General features: G+C 33.8%; 1 pseudogene; it reads left to right on the forward strand.

Annotated features, from left to right (window-relative positions):
- Positions 1–4,995: 4,995 nt before the first annotated feature.
- LOC139040572 (olfactory receptor 4A47-like) lies at positions 4,996–5,924 on the forward strand (annotated as a pseudogene).
- Positions 5,925–19,104: the final 13,180 nt, after the last annotated feature.

Here is a 19,104-nt window from a genome sequence, read left to right on the forward strand (position 1 = left end):
ATGAAAAGCTATATGCCAACAAATTGGATAATCTAGAAGAAATGGATAAATTCTTGGAATCACACAATCCTCCAAACTGAGTCAAGAAGAAGTACAGTATTTGAATAGACCAATCACTAGTTAGGAGATTGAAACAGTACTCAAAAACCTCATCAAAAATAAAAGTCCAGGACCAGATGGCTTCCGTGGTGAATTCTGCCAAACATTCAAAGAAGACGTAATAACTATCCTTCTCAAACTCTTCTAAAAAATTGAAGAGGGGGGAGGAGGTTTCTAACTCATTCTATGAAGCCAACATTATCCTGATATCAAAACCGGATGAGGACAACACACAAAAAAGGAAAACACAGACCAATATCACTGATGAATATCAATGCAAACATCCTCAAGAAAATGCTAGCAAATCAAATAGGACAGTACATTAAAAAGATCATACAACATGATCAAGTGGGATTTAGTCCAGGGATGCAGTGATGGTTCAACATACACAAATCAATCTATATAATACACCACATTAACAAAATGAAGAATGGAAATCACATGATCATCTTGTCAAAGCCTTTGACAAGATACAGCATCCATTTATGATGAAAACTCTAAATAAAATGGGTCTAGAAGGAAAAGAACCTCAAAATAATAAAGGCCATATATGACAAATCCACTGCTAATATCATTCTCAATGGAGAAAAACTGAAAGTTATCCATCTAAGAATGGGAACCAGACAAGGATGCCCCTTTCACTGCTCTTATTTAACATAGTATTGGAAGTGCTAGCCAGAGCAATCAGGCAAGAACAGGAAATAAAAGGGATCCAAATAGGAAAAGAAGAAGTGAAAGTGTCACTATTTGCTGATGACATGATTTTAAATATATAAAACCCTGCAGAATCCACTAAAAAACTTTTAAAAATAATAAATGAATATGGTAAAGTTGCAGGATAGAAAATCAACGTGTGAAAATCTTGTGTTTATATACACTAACAACAAAGAAGGAGAAAGAGAAATTAAGAATACAATCCCATTTACAATTGAAACAAAAAGGATAAAATACCTGGGAATAAACTTAACCAAAGAGGTGAAAGATCTGTACACCAAAAACTGTAGAACGTTGTTTAAAGAAATTGGAGAAGACACAAAGAAATGGAAAGATATTCTGTGTTCTTGGATTGGAAGAATTAACATAGTTAAAATGTCCCTACTTCCTAAAGCAATTTACAGATTCAATGCAATCCCTACCAAAGTTCCAATAACATTTTTCACAGAAATACAACAAAAAACCCTAAGTTTATATGGAACAATAAAAGGCCCCATATAACAAAGGGATCCTGAGGAAAAAGAACAAAGCTGGAGGTATCATACTCCCTGATTTCAAAGTATACTACAAAGGTATAGTAACCAAATCAGCATGGTACTGGCACAAAAACATAAAACAGACACACAGATCAAAGGAACAGAATTGAGAGCCCAGAAATAAACCCACATATATATTGACACCTAATTTTCGACAAGGGAGCCAAGAGCATACAATGGAGAAAGCAGAGTCTCTTCACTAAATGGTGTTGGGAAAACTGGACAGCCACATGCAAAAGAATGAAAGTAGTCCGTTATCTTACTCCACGCACAAAAATCAACTCAAAATGGATTAAAGACTTGAATGTAAGACCGAAACCATGAAACTTCTAGAAGACACATAGGCAGTACGCTCTTTCACATCGGTCTTTGCGGCATCTTTTTAAATACCATACCTGAGGGGGCAAGGGAAACAATAGAAAAAATAAATAAATAGGACTACATCAAACTAAAAATCTGCACAGCCAATGAAACCATCAACGAAATGAAAAGACACCCTAAGAATTGGGAGAATTTAGTTGCAAACCATATATCAGATAAGGGGTTAATATCCAAAATATACGAAGAACTCATACATCTCAACAACAAATAAATCAACAACCCAATTGAAAAATGGGCAAAAGATCTGAATAGACATTTCTCCAAAGAAAATAAATGGATGGCCAACAGGCACATGGAAACATGTTCAACATGATTAACTATCAGCAAAATTCAAATCAAGCCTACAATGAGATATCATCTCACTCCCATCAGAATGACTATAATTAAGAAAACAAGAATAGATAAGTGTTAGAGAGGATGTGGAGAGAAGGGAACCCTTGTACACTGCTGGTGGGAGTGCAAACTGGTGCAGCCACTACAGAAAATGTTATGGAGTTTCCTCAGAAAATTAATGATGGATCTACCATGTGATCCAGCTATTCCACTCCTGGGTACTTATTCAAAGAACTTGAAAACACAAATGCATAAAGATACATGCACCCCTATGCTCAGCAGAGCGTTATTTACAATAGCCAAGACTGGGAAGCAACCTAGGGGCCCATCAAGTGACGACTGGATAAGCAAGATGTGATGCATATGCATAATGGAATACTACTCAACCATGAGAAATGATGAAATCTGGCCCTTTGTGATAACGTGGATGGACCTTTAGGGTATTATGCTGAGTGAAATAAGCGAGAGGGAGAAAGTCAATTACCGTATGATCTCACGGATAAGTAGAAGATGAAAACAACATCAAACAAGCACATAGCAACAGACTTTGGATTCATCATTACCAGAGGGGAAGGGGGGAGGGAGGAGGGCGAAAGCAGTGATTAGGAACATGTGTGTGGTGATGGATTGTAATTAGTCTTTGGGTTGTGAACATGATGTAATCTACACAGAATTCAAAATACATTATGATGTACACCCAAAAGTTATATAAGGTTATAATCCAATGTTAGCAATAAAAGAAAAAGAAAAAGAAAAAAAGAATATAAGGTCAGTGAAGACAGGACTTTTCTCTTGACTTTTTCTTCTGTTTTAGTTGCTAGTATTTTCCCTAGCTCATAGCATACAGCCTGACAAAAAGAAGCTGGTAAATAAAAATTTTAAAAAATAATATTTGGATCAGTGTTTGGTTATTGCATTAAATTGGAGATTAAATTTTATCATAGAACCCCACACTAACAGGTAGAAAAAGTGAGTATTGGATAAAAAGAAAGAAAATCTTGCTATGACAAAGTGGGGAAATAAGTGATAAATTCATTTTCCTTGGAACAAAATGACAGGAGTGATACTTTATTTCCTACTGGCAAAAGTTCTGCAATGGTTTTGAAGCTATGTTTTTCTCTTTGTTACATCTTCCTGACCCTAATTATGTGATTGTCTAACAGTATCTTTACATATAGATATTCTTTTCAAATTTGGTGCAAAATTACAGTGAATATAATGAAGTATGAATTGGTCTTGGACACATTCCAATTGCATAACTCAAGCATATTCTGGTTAGAAGGTATAAAATGTCCCCTGATCTTTACCCCTATCAGGAAGAAGATATTCTCCTCTTCAGAACAGACATAACTCTTTCAGGAGGAGCAATAACTATTTCAAGAATGCCCTCTCAAAATCTCAGTACAATTAGTTTCACCATACTGACATAATATAATGAGATGGCAACACAATCTGAATTTTATTTTTTCTTTTATGAAGTTACAAGAAAAGAAGTTAGTTACCAGAGAACAATTGCCTTGGTGAAATAGCTAATTGCCAACTTCTTATGTTACATAGGATTTATTTGCCTGTTAAATAAATTATCCTAACGTGGAAAATTTTTGTTTTTCCATTTGCATTGTGGAATTCCTTTTAAGTAGATCCACAGTGAAAGTAATAGTATTCTAAAGTATTTAAAATGCTATGTGAATAAAATGGACAGAAACAGTCAAGTGAAATTAAATAGATCCTTAAGGACTAATGAAGCTTTTTGTTCTTTGTGGTCTATCAGATGGAAGAAGCACTTCCAGGTCCCTATGATTTACTTGGAAAAGTCCTCATGCTTATTGTGAAGAAGGCTCCAAAAGGTAATCCTATCACAATTAATAGTGGAAGCCAGACTTTTCAATTGTGTGCATTACTTTATTAAATTGGAAGTTATTATAAATTTTAGTTTATAAAAATTGAAATGTTGAAAACTTCTGGAAGTCAAAGTTTATAATTCATTTCTGTCGCTGAAAAATGTATGACTTTGAGAAAATCAACTAAACAGTCTGTTTCTTCAACTATAAAATGAGGATAATACTAATTACTGTAAAGATTAAGTGTTACATTAAATGTGTTTTATATATATGTATGCATATAGATGTACACATATTTGTAAGTATATATGTTTCTGTATAAATAAAAGATCAGTGTAAACATGAGCATAGCATCTGATATATAGTTCCTCATAACAAAGATAGGTGTTCTTGCAATGTTAACATTTTGTTTCATTAAAATACTTTGCACCACGTAATGAGATGAAGAACATCTGGTAAGGAATAGATTTATTGTGAAAAATTAAAACAAATTTATAAAATACTAAATTGATATCCATTGGAGATATTGATTAGGTAGTTATATACACAGATCCATTCATAAATTGTTCTCCTCACTTTGAAAATGTAAATTATCTTAAGTGACTCTTCACTTAAGGATCAAACTTTTGTGACTTTATACATGGTGCATCTTCTCATGGAATTCCCTTTCCATCCTCTTTTCTCTCGCTTTCCCTTTAAAACTCAGCTGAATGAATGCTTCCTCTGGGAAGCCTTTGCAGATTCCATGTTGATTTAGATCTTGTGCTGTGAACTCTCAGCCCACATGAAGACATTTATCGTGACACATGAAGATATTTATAGTGACACATGAAATTGGCCTGCAATAGCCTGACCCCTCATCATGTATCAAGTCACTGAAATAGCAAGCCATGTCTTATTCAACTTGGTGATCCCAATGTTTATGACAGATTTGACACAAATAGATTCTCCGTGCTCATTTTTTGATTGAGTAAATAAAAAAGATAAAGCTTACAATACATTTAAAGTTTTTTTTTTCCCTTTTGTTCTATAGGTAAACTATTTCTAATATCTGAAGTCAAAACCTATAAGGAATAGATGGAACCAAGGTAATGGAACCAAGGAACAATGTGACTTACTTTGTCCTCTTGGGTCTCACGCAGAATCCAAAGGAGCAGACAGTTCTTTTTTTATGTTCTTGCTCTTCTATATTTTGACCATGATAGGCAACATGCTCATTGTTGTGACTGTAACTTTCAGTAAGAGCCTGGGCTCACCAATGTACTTTTTTCTTGGTAGCTTGTCATTTATGGATGTCATTTATTCCTCATCTATATCCCCCAAACTGATTTCAAACTTGTTCTTTGGGGAAAATACCATATCCTTCCAATCTTGTATGGCTCAGCTCTTCACAGAGCACTTTTTTGGTGGATCAGAGGTCTTTCTTCTGCTGGCGATGGCCTATGACCTCTATGTGACCATCTGTAAGACTTTGCATTATTTGGTTATCATGAGGCAATGGGCGTGCATTGCACTGCTGGTAGTCTCCTGGATTGGAGGTTTTCTGCACTCAGTAATTCAACTTAGCACTATTTATGGGCTCCCATTCTGTGGCCCCAATGTCATTGATCATTTTTTCTGTGACATGTACCCCTTATTGAAACTCATCTGTACTGACACCTATGTCATTGGATTCTTAGTTGCGGCCAATGGTGGATTGATCTGCACTATTGTATTTCTCCTCTTACTCATCTCTTATGGTGCCATCTTGCACTCTTTGAAGAATTTAAGTCAGGAAAGGAAGTGGAAAGCCCTCCAGACCTGTGGTTCCCATATCACTATGGTTGTCTTCTTCTTTGTTCCCTGTATTTTCATGTATATGAGACCTGCTAAGACCTTTCCCATTGACAAATTACTGAGTGTGTTTTACACAGTCATAACCCCCATGCTGAACCCATTAATCTACACTCTGAGAAATTCAGAAATGACTAATGCTATGAAGAAGCTCTTGAGAAGAAATGTCATATCCTGTGGTAAATAAGTGCATCTTCCACCACAAGAGAGTTATTTGACATTAGAGTCCATTTCCTTGGAATGCCTATGTCTTTTTAAATCCAATGCTGGCTTTCCTTCTTTCAAATAACATATGATAATTATAACTTTAAAATGAATGCTGTGATCGTGCTATTAATAACAGTTTCTCTCCCTGCTAGCATGTAAGGTCTATAAAGTCTTGTTTATCAATTCACCTAGAAAGCTGTAATGACTATGTAGCAAGGAGTCAATAATATGTAATGAATTAGTGAGAAAAAATTTATATAGTTACACTAATCTTAATCAATTATTTCATTGATGTTTTTCACTTTTTTCTGAGAATATTATTTTTATTTAGGTTCTTCTCATTTAGTTAATTCTTTTCATTTTAGTAATTAAGATATCTTACGCTGTATAGATTTTCTTCTCTAATAAATACAGTTGCATTGTATACAAAATTTTTAGTGTAATAATTCTACTTTTTTAAAGAAACATTGAAGTGTGACAGATAAATAGTAAAAATAAAACCCATGCAAAATGTGATAAAGTGTAGAATAAATTTCTCATTTATCACTCATTATAGTCTCCAGTCCTCTTCCCCAGAGGCAGTAACTTAATTTGTTTCTTAAGTTTCATCAGGTAATGGTCTTTGCAAATGCAAATATATTTAACTATAATAATTTTTTTTCTTTGTGTGTAAATGTTTACTTTCACTATGGAACATCTTGAAGACATTTCCATACAAGTCCATATAGATCTGTTAGTTTTTCTCATACTGTATGATACTGTCTTATAAATATATACTACAATTAATATATCCATTCGTCTTCATGGTGTTCCTCAACTTTTGCTATGACAAATAATTTTGCAGTAAATATGCATTTTTGAATATGTGCATGGAAGAATTCCTAGAAGTGAAACTGTTAAAGTATGTATTTGAATCAATGGTCAGATAGTATAGGTTTATAAAGTGTTGGTATTCATAGTTAGTGCCAAACTGCCACCCTTGAGTTTGTGCTAACTGTTGCACTCCTGCTCACAGTCTGGCAGAATATTTTCCTCCACATTCTCAACAACCAGTACCTGACAAATATTTATGGCACATAACAATCTGACTATAGGTATTTTATTTTAACACTTTAATCAGAATCTTTTTTACATTATTGAGTTAGAGCATCTTTTCACCTATATTATGACTTTCATTTCTTTTTCTGTAAATTATCTATTCATATGTTTTTTTCTGTTTCATTCCATTGTTGGTCTTCTCCACACTGATTTCTATGAGCTAACATTAATTATATAATTAAAAATGACCCCTTTTACTATTGTATATGCAATTATTGCTTTTCTGGCTTATGCTCAATTTTTACATTTTTTACGCTATGTAAAATGCTCTTTTATGTAAAATTTTTTTCCTTACACTTTGCATGTTTTTGGTTTTTGAATCTTGCTTAAAAAGATCTTTATTTCACTCTTACCAAAATATTCTACAAGAATATTTTAGCATTTAATTTTTTAAGATTTTTGTGGTCTTATATTAAAACTTTTGATTCATCTGGAATTTATCCTTATATAGGAGTTAAATAGGGATTTAATTTTAGCTGTTTTTATAAATTTTAGTTGTTTTTTATAGTTGCATAATTATCTTTTTGATATTGATTTGAAATCCTGACTATTGTATTCTAAAGTCTCTTGTGTATGTGGATCCAGTTCAGGACTCTATTCTGTTTTATTGATTTCTTTATTCACGTTCCAATTGACACAATATAATAGCTTTGATATATAACATTTTCATATATGATAAGACTAGCAGTCCCTCATTAGAATTACTTTTTAGAATTATGCCTAGTCTTACATGGTCTATGTTTCAAAATTGTTTAACATAAAATAATAAATTTAAATTTAAACAAGATAAATAATATGATTGAAATAAGTTTACAGGAAAGTTAAAATAAGTTAAAGATAGTTTAGTCACAAAACAAAGTGCAGTTATTATTTTCAATAAGATTCAATTTAAGAAAGTTAACTTAGGAAGAGTTATATATCTTTAGATTATTGAAAACTGTTATCCAAGAACAGAATAGATCCGTTTAACAAGTGATGTCTTATATCCTTGACAGTGCTTCTTCTGCCTGTGCTACTTATTCCTTATATATTGCTGCTATTCTTCACTCCTGACCACTAAAATGTTAGCTGACACTTTTGCTGTAAGAAAAACCATTTCTTTCAGGAAGTGCATGAATCAGGTCTTTACTGAGCAACTTTTTGTGCTGCTGACATCATTTTGATTATGGCGGTTGCCAGTGACGACTATGCGGCCATCTGCAAACCCCTGTACTATGAAATCATCATGAGTGACAGGAATGTGGCTTCCTCTTTTGAATGGCATGAGCCAGAGGCTTTGCCTTACAACTATTCATATCATCTTCACAGTCTGGCTGCCTGTCTGTGGCTCCAATATCATAGACCTTCCATGTGTGACTTAAACCCTTTGTTGAAACTCATCTGCATGGACACTTGTACCCTGGGTCTCCTTTTGCTGCCAACAGTGGGCTCATCTGCCTGTTATTTTTTCGTTCCTCTTGAAGGTCTTCTATGTGGTCATCTTGTGCTCCCTAAGGATCTATAGCTTGGAGGGGAGATGCGACACCCTCTACATCTGTGTCTCTCATATTACTCTGGTCAACTTAGTCTTTGTGCCCTGCATGTTTATATGTTTGCACCCAATTGCCACCTTCTCCATTGATAAAGCTGTGGCTGTGTTTTTTACCATGATAACTCCCTTGTTAAATTTCTTAAACCTACACACTCAAAACTTAGAGGTGAAAAATGCTATGAGGGAGTTCTTGAGTAAAAGAGTGACTTTGAGACATGATCACGACAATATAAAATGACTTTATCCTTTAAATGGAGAAGAGGAAAGAAGATAATGTCTATGGTTCAGGGCAAAATGAATACTGTTTGTCAAAAGTATGTTGATGTTGACCTATAAGCACTCTGAGAAAAGGTCCAGGCAGGAAATTATTTGTCATTATAAACATATCCTTTGTAGATTTATGTATTGCCCAGTTGGTTTTCAGACCTTGATTCACTGTTAGAATTAGTTAGGGTTCTTGTAAAATGCAGATTCTTGGAACACAGCAATAGAGATTTTAATTTTATAGTTTTGATGTTAGATTGGCATATCTACCTTTTAAACCTATTATTCAGGTGTATCTGAAGCCAATGATCTTTGCATATGCCTTGAGCTGTTGTGTTCACATCATGAACCTATTAATAGTCACCTTAGTTTTTAAATCTTCTTAAATTGCATTAAAATATATATAACCAAATTTACAATTTTAACCATGTTAAGTCTCCATTCAGTGATATTATGTTAATTAATATTGTTATGTAAACATCACCACCATTAATCTCCACAACTGTTTCATCTTCCTAAATTGAAACTCACCTCTCATTAAACAATAATTCTCCATTCTCTCTCTCTGAGCACCAGGCAATCAACATTCTACTTTCTATTTATGAATTTGACTACTTTAAGTAACTCATGTAAGTGAAATCATACAATATCTGTCCTTCTGTGACTGCCTTATTTTACTTAGGATAATATAGGTTAATCTATGTTTAGCATGTGTCAGTATTTCCTTCCTTTTCAAGGCTGAATAATATTCCATTGTATGTGTATACCTCATTTTGTTTATGCACTTATCTAACAGAAGACACTTCAGTTGGTTCTACTTTCTGGCTATTGTAAATAGTACTCCCAGGAAAATGGTAGGGTAGAAATAGCAGGGGTTTGAGTCCCTGCTTCTGATTATTTCGAATATATATCCAAATGTAGAAATGCTGAATCATATGACTATTCTTTGTTTAATTATTTGAGGAACTACCATAATGTTTTCCATAGCAGCTAAATCATTTTATGTTCCCACCAGCAACACACAATTGTTCCAGTTTCTCCACATGCTCTCTTACATGTTTTACTTTCTGGGTTTTAAAAAAAATATATGTAATAGCTATCCTAATGGATATGAACTGGTATTTTATTATAGTTTTGATTTGTATTTCCATAATGATTATTGATGTTAATCATCTTTTCATGTGCTTAATGGCCATTTTATATCCTTTTTAGAGAATGCCTGTTCAAATCCTTTGCTTATTTTAAATTGGTTTTTGGCTTTTTATGTTGTTATTGAGATGTAGAAGTTATTTATATATTATGCACATTACTACCCTATCATATGTATTGTTTGCAAATCATTTCCTCCAACCTGTGGATTGCCTTTTTACTCTATTATAGTGTCATTTGATGTACAAAAGTTCTTAATTTTGATACAGTACAATTCAACTATTTTTTCTTTGCTTGCCTGTGCTTTTAGTGACATACCCTGAAATCATTGTCAAATTCCACATTATGAAGCTTTTCTTCTACATATTCTTCTAAACGTTTTCTAGTTTTAACTAGTACTTTAGGTCTTTAATCCGTTTTGAGTTAATTTCTGTATATGCTGTAAGTTAAGTGTTCAGTTTCATTCCCTTGCTTGTGGATATCTAGTTTCATGACACCATATGTTGAACAGGTTGTTCTTCCCCCAGTGAATGCTCTTGGCATCCATGTCAAAAATAATTTGAAAGCATAAGCAAAGGTTTATTTCTAGACTCTCTATTTTATTCCATTAGTCTATATGTCTGCCTTTATGCAAATACCACACTGTTTTGATTACCACAGCCTTGTAGTAAGTTTTAGGATCAGAAAGTGTGAGACCTCTTACAATATTTTTCTTTTTCAAGATTGCTTTGGCTATTTGGACTCTTGAAATTCCGTGTGAATTTTAGGATAGATTGTTCTATTTCTGCAAAACACACTTGGGATTTAATAGGGATTGCACTGAATCCATAGATCACTTTAGGTAGTTTGACATTTAGCAATATTAAATCTTTCAATACATGAATGTCTTTCCATTTATTTGTGTCTTTTATAATATCTCTCATCAACATTTTCTAGTTTTCAGTTTACAATCCTTTTGCTTCCTTGGTTAAGTTTATTCTTAAGTATTTTATTGTTTTTAATACTTTTGCAAATGAAATTATTTTCTTAATTTCCTCTTCAGGTTGCTCATAGATAGTATGGAAATTCAACATCGTTTTATGATAGAAAACTCCCAAGAATTGGGTATAGATGGAATGTACCTCAATATAATAAATGCCAATTAAGACAAATTCACAGGTAACATCATATTCAACAGTGAAAGTTTAAAAACTTTCCCACTAAAATCAGGAACAAGATAAGAGTGTCCACCCTCACCATTTTCTTTTCAACATGGTACTGCAACATGAATTCCTGTGCAATTTTTAGTTTTCTATATGTCATGTCATATCTCAGGTGAAGTAATTTTCCTTAATTAATTTTTACTTAGCCTTACTACATGAAACAATGCTTCCAATGGTAGCAGGTTCCAATCCTCTGTATCTCACTTAAACATCACCTTCCAAGAAAGACCTTCTTTGATAACTTCATCCATAGTAGAATTCTCCTTCTTATTTTCTAACTCTTACCCTCTTTGTTGTCTTATAAGCACTGAATAAAACTATAATTACTTTATTACATCATGCTGTTATTGATTGTCTGATTCTATCATAAGAATATAAGGTCCGTGTAGGAAGGACTTTTTACCTGTTTTTTTTCCCCCAGCTTTATTATTTGTTGTGTTCTCACTTATAGCACAGTTCCTGATAATGTGGAAATTAATCAAAGAAAGCTTAACTAAACCGGAATTGAGAAGGCCTGTAGTGGGAGCTTTCACTTACTATTTATACATCCTGAGTTGCGTCAAAGAAGAAAAAGCCTATGCTCCCATATGCAACAGGAAGTAAAACTACTTTACTACTGAAGGAAGATTTCTCTTCCCACCAGGCAACAGCCCTTCCATTGGGAAATGATGCAGCTCAGCCTATGATAAGTATTGCCTCTCTGAACTGTCACTTTCCCCCACTGGTGCTTCTTTTAGAACAGCCCCTGTCTACTCCTACTTTCTATGTGTAAAAGGAGCTCCCTTCCTTTGTTTTATCAATTTGTCTATGGCTCACTGTAGCATGCACAGATTGCATCCTAGATTGTAGTTCTTTTGGCTATTCCCAAATAAACTGATTTTAAGGGTAAAATAACAGGTGAATTTGCTTTTTAAGTTGGCAATGGCATAAATTAGATGCTCTTAATTGAAAAATAATTAATAATTGGATAAATGATCAGTTATTACATCTAAATTGGTAACAATTTTTTTAAACATGTTATCACACCTCAAGGCAGAATAAATTGAGTATTAAAAATAAGAAAAGAAAGATTTCCTATGGCAAGTGGGAAAATACTTGATAAACTAATCTTCACTGGAACAAAACAACTTGGCTGAAATTTTATTCTTGACTGGTGGCAGTCTCACAATGGTTCTAAAGCTATTTTTTCCCCATGTTAGATCTTTCTGATATTAACTATGTGATTTGGCCTAGTAGCGCACAAGAACATCTCTCAAAAATCTCAAGTCAAATAGTCCGGCTATCCCATCATGATAGAATGAGAAGAGCTAAACAATTGTATCGCATTTTTCTATTTTGAAGTTAATAGGAAAGATGTTACTCCAGAAAAAATTTCTGGGAAATGGCCAGTCGCTATCTTCTAATATAAACTTAGGATTTGCTTGTCTTTTTTGTAAATTATCCTAAATGATAAACTTTTGTTTTTCCCTGTGCACAGTGGAAATTGTTTTTAAAAACGTGTGGTGCACATAAAAATTATCTCTAGAATAGCCAGAAGACTCCATGGAGAAAATGGACAGACAACCGAATGAAGCAAAATATATCCTCAAGTAATAATGCAGCTTTTTGTCCTCTGTTCTCATGCTGAGTGAAAGAAGAATAACAGGTCCCTATGAGTGAGTTAACTACTCTTCCTCCAGACTGTGAACAAGCCTCCACGAGGTAAGAATAACTGTAGTGGAACCAAGCTTCAAAATTTTGTGAATTTCTTCATTGTGTAAGAAACTAAATCATTTTGAAATAAATCAACCTTGCATTCCAGGCTTAGTTTTCTCACTTAAAAATATGTGACCATGGGGAAATTAATTATATACTCTGAGCCTCAGTATCTTCAACTGTGAAATGGGGATTAAAGTTCTTGTTACTGTAAATATTAAATGTGATACATTAAATTGTGAGCATGTGATTGGAATCCACTGCAGGTGTTGCGAGCATTGGAGTGATATGTTCACAATAAGACTTTATATGGATCCTTTGTGGTACTTCAGGGGAAGAAATTGTTGGAGGACGGAAAGAGCCTGGAGACTCTTGGCAGGGGGCTATTTCAGTGGGCCAGGAAGAAAATCTGGGAAATGATCAAATATGTGATATATTAGAAACCAGAGTCAACAGGGCTTGTTAAATGTATCACTAAGTAATATGAGAGCAACAAAGGACTGAAAGAGCTGTGAAATTTATTGTCTGAACAATTACATGAAAGGTGGTATTATTTAATGAGATGAGGAATATTTATGTTTATTGGTGTTCCTCATCTCTAATTTTGTGAAACATTTAGTTTTATAAGTACTATATTGATATCCAATTGGATATGTCCAAATTTGGAGATGTTGCATATACACGCTTGAAAATTTGTGGGGAGATAGGGGCTGGAGACACAAAACTGAAGAGCTTCAGCATTGATTGGTTTCAAAAAGGTGGACTATCCATCCAAATGTTCTAAGAAGAGGTCTCGAAGAGATCTGAGACAATCCAGGGCAGTGACTTTCCATTCATTATTTGATCTATGCATTTTGAGAATGTAAATTACCTTCAAATTGTCTCAAGTATTACAATTTTGTGACTCTACGAATGGTGCACATTTTCATCGAATTTCCTTCCCATCTTCTCTTTCTTCATGTTCATTTAAAACTCTGCTAAAGCAATGCTTCCTCTGGGAAGCCTTCTCTGATTCCAGTGTGACTGGCATCTTCCTACACTGTGACCCTTAGCATTGTGTGAATATTTTTATAATGGCACTTATTACATTGATCTGAAATTGACTGATCCTTCATTATGCATCATATCACGGAGGGTAGGCAGCTATGTTTTATTCAACTTGGTGACCACAATGTCTAAGAGATATTTGACACAAATAGATACTCCATACAGAGTTTTTTAATTGAATGACTTAATATAAGATTAAACTTATAGCACATTTAAAAGTTTTCACTCTTTTTCTATAGGTAAAGTGCTTCTAATAACTGAAGTCAGCACCTATAAGGATTAGATGGAACCAAGGAACAATGTGACTTACTTTGTCCTCTTGGGCTTCACACAGAATCCAAAAGAGCAGAAAGTCATTTGTATCACATTTTTGCTCTTCTATATTTTGGCCATGGTGGGCAACATGCTCATTATTGTGACTGTAATTGTCAGCAAGATACTGAACTCTCTGATGGGGTTTTTCTTCTACCATATCATTTCTAGAGGCCATTTTTTCTTCAGTCATTACCACCAGATTGACTTCAGACTTGTTCTTTGGGACAAACAGATTTTTTCAATCTTGTATGGCCCAGCTCTTTACAGGACACTTACTTCCATTGGTGATGACCTACGACCCCTATGTGACCATGCTTAAGACTTTGCGTTTGTTCATTATCATGAGGCATTGGGTGTGAGTTGTGCTGCCGGCAGTGTGTTTGGTTGGAGGTTTTCTGCACTCAGTAATTCAACTTTGCACTATTTATGGGCTTCCATTTTGTGACTCCAATGTCGTTGATCACTTTGCCTGTGACATGTACCCCTTATTGAAACTCATCTGTACTGACACCTATGTCATTTAGTGTCTTAGTGGTGGCCAATGGAGGATTAATCTGCACCCTTCTTTTTGTTCTTACTCATCTCTTATGGTGTCATCTTTCACTCTTTAAAGAACTTTAGGAAGGGAGGTGGAAAGCCCTATAGACCTGTGGTTCCCACATGGTTGTGGTGTCTTCTTCTTTGCTCCCTGTATTTTCAGATTTGCAAGAACTGTAGAGACCTTCCCCATTGAAAAATTACTTAGCGTGTTTTATACAATCATAACTTCCATGCTTAATCCACCAATCTACTCTCTGAGAAATTCAGAGATGACAAATACTATGAAGAAGCTCTGGAGAAGAAAAGTAATATCTGGTAATAATTAAGTTTGCCATTCACCATGAAGTCCTTTGACGTTAAGGTGAATCCCCTTAGTATGCAGAAATTTTCTTAAAAGTGATGCAAACTTTTCTCCACAGGATCTATGATAATTATAATTAAAGAATGAACTATAATTATCTAGTAAATATATATAACTAATATGTACATAAAATGAACTTTAATTATAATTAAAGAATTATACATTCTGTTAATAACAGTTTCCCTGTTAGAATGTAAGCGCTATGTCTTAACTCTGTAGCTAGAAATGTGAAATGCATGTACAGCAGGGAATCAGTAAATAATATGTAATTAATTAGTCAATGAAATATCTATAGAGTCATGCTATTATTTAATTTCTGCATTTACTATTGTAACTTTCTTTATAGTTCTTAATTTTGTATTTAGTCAGATTCTTGTCCTTTATCTTCATTCTATTTATTGTACTAGTCAAAGAATTTAATGCTATGTAAACCATTCTATTTTTCCATTTCATTTGCATTATATATGAACTTTTTAGTGTCATATTTTTACTTTTTAAATAAAAATTGAAAGTGCAATAGATAAATATTACATCAATCAATAAATTTTATTTTTATTAATTTAATTTATTTAATAATATTGGATTTAAGGTAATAAAATTTAATAATGAATTAAATTAATACTTTTATATTTATTTATTTTAAATATTACTAATTAATTAATATAAATTAAAAATTAATACAGAATCCATACAAAAATGGTAATAGTATTAGAATCAACTTCCTACTCATCCCTTATCAGAGTCTTCCACTTCTTTAGATGCAGTCATATATTCTGTAAGATTCTTCAAGTAATAAACTTTGCCATAAGCCATGCTATAATATCCCATCATTTGAATGTGGCTTTTTATTGACTGGATATTTGGTTGCTGTATATGTGTGACTAGTTTCTCAAGCTCCTATAATGTTATTTTAGTCAGTTGAATGGTTTTCCTCATATTTCTGTGGGGAATCTAGGACCTGGAACATCCTAATCTGTCATCTTTTGCTAGAGGCACATTATCAAGGCATTTCTTGGGAAGTACCCTTCACAGATAAAGTTTTGAGAATCACGAAATGCTCAAATTTTCATAAATCATTCAAAGCAAGCTCATTGTCTTTGCAATTACAAAACAAAAAATCTGAGTGCATAGAAATGGTGTAGGTCTGTATTCTCCATATATTTTTCTTCTACTTCCCAATCTTCTGCCACACTTGGGCTGACTCCTTTTTTCTCTTTCTGCCCCCAAAGGGAAGTTTTACCATTATTCTTGCCATATTAATTGGACTAAAAGTCATTGTTATAGTTGTCTTAACTAGTCATTCTCATTGAGAGCCTTTTTCTCATGATTTTGCTGTGTGAACAAGATTTTCCGTATAATTTTTGTAGGAACATTTAAGAGAAGTAGATGATAGGAGTAAGTATATTAGAATGATTCATGATTATGAGCATTCTCATCATTATATAATATGATATGATTAGAAATACTAGAGCACATTGTTTGAGTGAAACAGCCCTGAGACTTAATTTTCCATTTATAGTGTGAATTTTTGCAAACCACAACATACTGGGGATTCAATTAAAGAGTAATGATCTAGATCTTACCTGGATCAAATAAATAATCCTTGTAAAGCTCTTAGTACCACTGAATGCTTAATAATTGTCAGTTATTATGAACATTCTTTATTACTGGAGTCTTCAAAAGTACAACAGAAATATCCATTAATCTAAACTTTTGTGAGATTTAGAAGAAATGGTACTCTGCATTCTCCTGTTGTGAAGAATGTTTTGAAAGCTGACTGTCATTTAAGAGGCTCTTGAGGACTAGAATGATTTCCAACCTCCTTGGCTATTACTGAACCTCTGTCTCCCGGTTTTCTAATATACATTTGTCCAGGGCCTCCATGTTCTTGGGGCTGAGCCAATTGTGGGTCTGATTTTCTCCTGACAGGTTCTTTGTGCGTGGTCAAAGGGTCATTTTGCTGTGAATCTGAAGCCAAGCGAGAAGGCAACCAGTATACAAACTGACAAAATAAAGTGAGATAATTTTTAGAGAACATAGTATGGCGCGGTGGTTAAGAGGTTATGGAATCAGATTTCCTGGGTTTGAACATGACCTGGGAAATTTTTTAAAACTCCCTATGCCATATTTTCTTCGTCTATAAAAACAGTAATGATAGTACTTATCTCACAAAGTCATTGAGCCATATAAACAATTTAATATTTGGTAAGTACTTATAAATGTGCCTGACACATAGAAAACATTATAAAAGTGTTTGTAAAAACAAAAAGTACTGACTTGTACTGACCTAATTTCCAGTTGGGATTGGATCTTGCCCTCTCTTTATCTTTCTAAGTGAAAAAAGTACCCTCTTGTATGATCAAACTAACCCAAATTATGACCGAAATATGTTTTACTTAAAGTTCAAATACTTGTGTATGGAGTCTTAGGGTCATTATTCAGCCTCTGGAAGTCCTGTAAGCAGGAGAGTTTCAGATAACGTGGAAGCATTTGGTAGTCTGGAGTCAACTGAATCAAGATTGTGTTCCATCTCACTAGTTAATGCAACACTACATGTGTGTCCCAAACTCAGAGCCCCATTTTAATTTCAGTTATTAAATATAATAAAATAGTAATACTTTATTCAGAGGGTTATTTTATGCATTAGATGAGATAATGTATGCAAAGCCGGTAGGTGCTTAATTAATGCCACTGTTTTTGTTGCCTCCCTCACTTCTACATCAGTGTCCAATTTGTCTGGCTTTTTTGAACTCTGTGATTTATTTTCTAATATAAGATAGATGAGATTAACTCTGAATAATTTACTTTAATAATGTCAATGCCCTCCAAATTAAAATCAGGTTAAAGAAAACCTCATAACTGAATGAAATTTTTAATGTCAAATAAGAAAGATGTGGCATAATTATAATTGTATTAAAGCCTATTATTTACGTACTATAATGTGGCACATGCTATGAAAGAATTGCTTTGTATAATCCTCATCAGAGACTTATGAAGTACCTACAATTCTCCCTGTTCTCCAGAAATAATTAACTGAGGTTTGGAAAACTTAAATAACCTACCAAGATCACAGAGCTGGCAAATACCTGAGGTAGGCTTTGAACCGATGAAGTTTCACTTTAGAGCTTGCACTATTAAACACTATGGTAAATATTACATTAATGACACATACCTGAATAAAGAAACAGTTTCTAGTGGGGAGAGATAAGCAATGAATAAGTAAACATCCACAAAAAAGATGAAGAGTGTGAAAAGTTCTTACAAAAGAACGCAGCGATGTGATACAGAGTGACGCAGAAGGCAAGGGTCCACTTTAGATTGGGTGTTGAAAGAAGACCCAAGACCAAGAATTTACAGCATTTATCAGCCATGTCAAGGAATGAGAGATAATGAGCTGAAGTTCATGAGTAAAAGCACTAATAGTAATTTCTGTTTGTGGAATGGGAATTTTATCTGATTTGGGTGAATATCATGAACTACTCTTGTCTCTTCTGACTCAAAGATCACTGAGCAACCTTAAGTTTATTATAATGAATTCAGCACTAACTAAAATCAGGATGCAGCTAAATAAAACATTACAACATACACACACGCACATAAACATATATTATATATATTCCAGAAAATATTATTTCGACATGCTGAGTTAAGCAGATTTGTGGAAAGAAAGTTATCTGTTTAATCAAATATACACTAAAATATAAATGGCCTTTTCATAGATTATAAGACTGTGCTCAATTGCTCCTCACTCGAATACATGTCTCCTTGAACTTGTCCAGTATCACTCTCTCCCACGTTGCCTATGTTTCTGTCCCAAGGCTTCATTCTTAGCTAGGGCTATTGCGCTGGTTCTTCTTTATTCCCAAAATGCTTGTCATCTAGAGGCCCATATGACTGGCTCATTATCATCACTCAGTCTTAGTCCAACTGCCACGTTCTAAGAGAGGTCTTTCTTAAC

The sequence above is a fragment of the Equus asinus genome, chromosome 17 (genome assembly GCF_041296235.1).
Source record: "Equus asinus isolate D_3611 breed Donkey chromosome 17, EquAss-T2T_v2, whole genome shotgun sequence".
NCBI classification, from domain to species: Eukaryota; Metazoa; Chordata; class Mammalia; order Perissodactyla; family Equidae; genus Equus; species Equus asinus.